Genomic DNA, 6,000 nt, shown 5'->3' with positions numbered 1-6,000 from the left:
ATGTATGTGTGTGATTGTGTGTGAGTATGAGTGTGTGTGTGTGTGAATGAGTGTGAGTGTGTGTGTGTTTGTGACTGTCTGTGTGTGTGTATGTGAGTGTGTGTGAGTGTGTGTGTGTGTGTGAATGAGTGTGAGTGTGTGTGTTTGTGACTGTCTGTGTGTGTGTATGTGAGTGTGTGTGTGAGTGTGTGTGTGTGTGTATGTGAGTGTGGTGTGTGTGAGTGTGTGTGTGTGTGAGTGTGTGTGTGAATTTCCAGTAGATTCTTCTAAAATAAACGCTTTTTTACGGAAGATTGCTTTTCCTCAAATTTCTGCTGAGGATTAAAAACTCTTGATGCCCAAATTACTGAATCCGAAATTCATGAAGCTATTTTTTCAATGCAATCCGGTAAGGCTCCTGGACTTGATGGCAACCCAGTAGAATTATTTTAAAAATTGGAAAATTGCTCTCTTTGTATATGTAGGAAATGTTTAAGGACTCTTGTGAAAGGTGATTTACTCTTTACTTTTTATGAGGCTTCTATTTCTTTAATTCTTAAAAAGGATAAAGATCCTACTGATTGTGCCTCATACAGACCTATTTCATTACTGAATGTTGATGCTAAGATCCTCTCAAAGATAATGGCCAATCGGTGGGAAAATATTTTTGGGAAAATTATTTTTAAAAATCAAACTGGCTTTATAAAGGGTCGTTATTCCTTTTCAAATGTTCGGAGATTATTTAACATTATATACTCGTCTTCTTTTAAAACTCCACAATGCGTCTGATGCACCATCAATAACTCTCGGAGATGTGAGGCGAGATATAGGCTTTTATTGGCTGGAAGAAAGAACAAGCAGCAATTGACCACCACACTGCATCCTGGAGACAGGCCGGGGCGGAGTCCCCAATCGCCTTTATACCGGGATCCGTGGGAGGAGCCACAGGAGCAGTCAGCGGGGAGGGGGGCGTGTCCAGACAGGTATATGTAGTTCACCACAGTGTCATCTCTTTGGATGCTGAAAAAGTGTTCAATCGAGTTGAATGGAAATATTTATTTAATGTTTTAGAGAAATTTGGTTTTGGTGTTAATTTTAATAATTGGATTAGAATGATATATAAAACTCCTATTGCTACTGTTATTACTAATTACTGTAGATCCCTTTTTTTCAGCTATCATGGGGGACAAGACAAGGTTGTCCATTGAGTCCATTGTTATTTAACTTAGTATTAGAACCCCTTGCTATTGCTCTTTGTGAAACTGGAAATATTCATGGGATTCTTGTGAATGAGACCATTCACAAGATTTCTCTTTACGCTGATGATTTACTGGTTTATATATCCAATCCCGAGGAATCTATCCCTGCCTTGCTAAAATTATTTAAAGAATTTGGAGATTTTTCAGGATATAAAATAAATTTTAATAAAAATGAATTGTTTCCTTTAAATTAATCTGTTTCTATATATAATAATACTCCTTTCAAAGTTACGGATTCCTTTAGATATCTAGGCATTATAATCACTAAAAAACATCTTTATAAAGCTAATTTTGTTCCCTTGGTTGATTCGATGAAGTATTTATTTAGCAGATGGAACCCACTTATGTTTTCACTTGCTGACCGCATCCATATGCATCAAAATGATGATTTTACCAAAATGTTTATATTTATTTCAGAATATCCCTGTTTTTTGATTGAATTGATTCTATTATCTCATCTTTTATTTGGATTGATAAAAGACCAAGAATTGGTAAATGTCACTTACAAAAATTAAAAGAGGATTGAGGTCTTGCCTTGCCGAATCTGAGAATGTATGACTGGGCTGTTAACGTGCGATATACGTCCTTTTGGTTACATTGGGTTGATAAGAACGAGTGGCCAATTTGGGTAGATTTGGAATTGAAAGCTGTGAAACAGTTTTATTTAACCTCATTATTGGGAGCTGCTCCACATATACAATTAGCTAAAGTTGCTAACTTAAATTTATACCCTGTGATTAAGTATTCTTTACAAATTTGGCTCCAGTTCTGTAATTTTTTTAATCTTAAAACATTTGAACTTTGTAGTTTAATTTATCGAAATTATTTTTTTAAGTCTTCTTTGAGTGATCCATTTTTTTACTTTGGAAAAGTAAAGGTATTAATTCTTTTTTGGATCTATTTAAAAAAGCTAGACTGATGTCTTTTGAACAATTAGTTGATAAATATTCTCTTTGGGACTCACTTTTTGCAATACCTTCAAGTTAGACATTCCTTACAAAACTATTTAAGTAATTTTCCTTGCATATTGGATGCCAACCTGTTAGATACTATTATGAATATGAACCCTTTGGTGAAGGGTTCCACTGGAAGAATTTATAATTTATTATTACAATGGGATAAGCGCCCTTTCTTTAAGATTAAACAAGATTGGGAAAAGGAATTTAATTTGACTTTTATGACGGAAGACTGGATGCGGATTCTGAAGCTGGTTAACTCCTCTTCAATCTGCGCTAGTCATTCACTGATTCAATTTAAAATTGTACATTGTTACTATTTGACAAAGGAGAGATTGTCTAAAGTGTTTCCTGATGTTGATAGTTATTGTGATAGATGTAAAACTGAGACAGCTACACTGACACACATGTTCTGGTCATGTTCTACGCTGGAACAGTTCTGGAAGTCAGTTTTTTCTACAATTTCTAAAGCACTTAAAATTAATTTACAACCTAACCAATTAACTGTGCTCTTTGGAATAATACCTCAAAATATCCGTGGTATTTCTTTGTCTGACCAACATGTTATTACGTTTGTTACATTGATAGCTAGGAGGGCCATTCTGTTGAAGTGGAAGGATACGTCGGCTCCCACTCTGTCACAACGGTTCTCTCAAGTGATGCTGTGTCTTAGTTTGGAGAAAACTAGAAGTCAAAACCTTGAACCTGTGTTTGATTTTGAGAAAAGATGGGGTATGCCTTTAACACCATCATTCCAAATAAGCTCTGGAACCTGGGTCTTAGCACTCAGATCTGCAGCTGGATCTTCAACTCCCTCACAGACAGGACCCAGGCTGTAAAGATAGGGGACAAGCTCTCCTCTACAATCACTCTGAGCACCGGTGTCCCACAAGGCTGTGTACTCAACCCCCTGCTGTACTCACTGTACACCCATGATTGTGTAGCCAAGTTTCCATCAAACTCAATATATAAGTTTGCTGATGTCACCACAATTGTAGGCTGTATCATGTGTAATGATGAGTCTGAGTACAGAGAGGAAATTAAGAACCTGGTGGCATGGTGCGAAGACAATAACCTATCCCTCAACGTCAGCAAGACGGAGGAATTGGTTGTTGACTTCAGAAGGAATAAAGGACCACACGACCCATCTACATCGGTGGTGTGCAGGTAGAACAGGTCAAAAGCTTTAAGTTCCTCAGGGTGAATATCACAAATGACCTGACTTGGTCTAACCAAGCAGAGTCCACTGCCAAGAAGGCCCACCAGTGCCTTTACTTCCTGAGAAAGCTGAAGAAATTTGGCCTATCCCTAAAACCCTCACTAATTTTTATAGGTGCACCGTAGAAAGCATTCTTCTAGGGTGCGTCACAACCAGGTATGGAAGTTGTCCTGTCCAAGTCCGGAAGAAGCTGCAGAAGATAGCCCTGCACATCACACACATCAATCTTCTGTCCTTGGACTCACTTTACACCGCACGCTGTCGGAGCAGTGCTGCCAGGATAATCAAGGACACGACCCACCCAGCCAACACACTTTTTGTCCCTCTTCCCTCTGGGAGAAGGTTCAGGAGCATGAAGATTAGTACGGTCAGATTTGGGAACAGCTTCTTTCCAACCGTGATAAGACTGCTGAATGGATCGTGTGTGTGTGAGTGTGTGTCAGTGTGAGTGTGTGTGTGAGAATGAGTGTGTGTGTGTGAGTGTGTGTGTATGTCAGTGTGTGTGTGTGTGAGTGTGTGTGTGTCAGTGTGTGTGTGTGAGAATGAGTGTGCGTGTGTGTATATGAGTGTATGTGTGTGGCCTGTGTGTGTGTGTGTGTGTGTGTGTGTGTGTTTGTGTTTATGTGTGTGTGAATGTGTGTGTGTATTTGTCAGTGTAGTGTGTGTGAGTCTATCTCTGTGTGTCTGTCTGAATTTATGTGCATGTCTATGTGTATGTGTTGCGTGTCTGTATATGTGTGTGTGTGTGTGTGCGTGTGTGTGTGCGTGTGTGTGTGTGCGTGTGTGTGCGTGTGTGTATGTGTGTGTGTGTGCGTGTGTGTGTGTATGTGTGTGTGAGTGTGAGTGTGTGTCTGTGTGTGTGTGTGTCTGTGTGTGTGAGTGTGTGTGTGTGTGTGTCTGTGTGTGTGAGTGTGTGTGTGTGCGTGTGTGTATGTGTGTGTGTGTGCGTGTGTGTGTGTGTCTGTGTGTGTGAGTGTGTGTGTGTGAGTGTGTGTGTGTGTCTGTGTGTGTGAGTGTATGTGTTTGTGAGTGTGTGTGTCTGTGTGTGTGTGTGTGTCTGTGTGTGTGAGTGTGTGTGTGTCTGTGTGTGTGTGTGAGTGTGTGTGTGTGAGTGTGTGTGTGAGTGTGTGTGTGAGTGTGTGTGTGTGTGTCTGTGTGTGTGAGTGTGTGTGTGTGAGTGTGTGTGTGTGTCTGTGTGTGTGTGTGTGTGTGTGAATGTGTGTGTGTATTTGTCAGTGTAGTGTGTGTGAGTCTATCTCTGTGTGTCTGTCTGAATTTATGTGCATGTCTATGTGTATGTGTTGCGTGTCTGTATATGTGTGTGTGTGTGTGTGCGTGTGTGTGTGCGTGTGTGTGTGTGCGTGTGTGTGCGTGTGTGTATGTGTGTGTGTGTGCGTGTGTGTGTGTATGTGTGTGTGAGTGTGAGTGTGTGTCTGTGTGTGTGTGTGTCTGTGTGTGTGAGTGTGTGTGTGTGTGTGTCTGTGTGTGTGAGTGTGTGTGTGTGCGTGTGTGTATGTGTGTGTGTGTGCGTGTGTGTGTGTGTCTGTGTGTGTGAGTGTGTGTGTGTGAGTGTGTGTGTGTGTCTGTGTGTGTGAGTGTATGTGTGTGTGAGTGTGTGTGTCTGTGTGTGTGTGTGTGTCTGTGTGTGTGAGTGTGTGTGTGTCTGTGTGTGTGTGTGAGTGTGTGTGTGTGAGTGTGTGTGTGAGTGTGTGTGTGAGTGTGTGTGTGTGTGTCTGTGTGTGTGAGTGTGTGTGTGTGAGTGTGTGTGTGTGTCTGTGTGTGTGTGTGTGTGTGTGAGTGTGTGTGTGTGTGTCTGTGTGTGTGAGTGTGTGTGTGTGTGTCTGTGTGTGTGAGTGTGTGTGTGTGTGTGTCTGTGTGTGTGTGTGTGTCTGTGTGTGTGAGTGTGTGTGTGTGTGTCTGTGTGTGTGAGTGTGTGTGTGAGTGTGTGTGTGTGTGTGTGTGTGTGTGTGTGTGATTCTGTAAATGTGGAAAGAGAAATTCCTGTGTCGACTCATTGATAGGATCTGGTCCAAACTAACATTTATCACTCCTCCCTCCCCCTTGCTCCTCTTGGGAGGATAGGGGTGGGAGGGGAGACACCCCCTGAAGCACTGCAGTCTGTGTGGGGCAGAGCTCCCACGGGCCGTGTGGGGAAGGAGGGAGGCCGAGTGAAGGACTGGCCGGCAGATTTCCCAGTGCGGCCAGCCGCTGGTGATGGTTTTACTGCTGCAGAGGGGTGTGGGGTTTGTCAGAGCAACCGCACTGCGGACTGGAGGAGGAAGAGGATGTTTCTGGGGGCTGGCCGGTTACTGTATGATCCAGCAGGAGGCTCGGCACAGGCAGAGTTCAGATTCTCAAGAATGGGGGTGTCCTATCACACTCCTGACCTGTAGGAGGAGAGGTGGGGAGGGGAGTTCTGAGGGACAGGCAGTGGGGTGGATATGACGCACCCCCACCCAGGGAAGCGGGGGTGTCCTATCACACTCCTGACCTGTAGGAGGAGAGGTGGGGAGGGGAGTTCTGAGGGACAGGCAGTGGGGTGGATATGACTAACCCCCACCCAGGGAAGCGGGGGTGTCCTATCACA

The 6,000-nt window shown here is 43.0% G+C and overlaps 1 protein-coding gene across 4 annotated transcripts in view; it reads left to right on the top strand.

The window, feature by feature from the left end:
- Positions 1–669: 669 nt before the first annotated feature.
- LOC132385419 (cell adhesion molecule 4-like) overlaps positions 670–6,000 on the top strand; it is a 212,063-nt gene continuing 206,732 nt past the window's right edge. For 2 of the 4 annotated variants that reach the window (XM_059957468.1, XM_059957465.1), the window contains exon 1: positions 670–962. The gene's annotated coding sequence lies outside the window, so the exon portion shown is untranslated. The remainder of the gene's footprint in view (positions 963–6,000) is intronic. The other 2 variants (XM_059957469.1, XM_059957467.1) reach the window with 1 other exon arrangement.

Source organism: Hypanus sabinus (genome assembly GCF_030144855.1).
Source record: "Hypanus sabinus isolate sHypSab1 chromosome 1 unlocalized genomic scaffold, sHypSab1.hap1 SUPER_1_unloc_8, whole genome shotgun sequence".
Lineage (NCBI taxonomy): Eukaryota > Metazoa > Chordata > Chondrichthyes > Myliobatiformes > Dasyatidae > Hypanus > Hypanus sabinus.
Note: the sequence above shows the minus strand (reverse complement) of the source record. Positions and strands in the feature narration are given on the sequence as shown.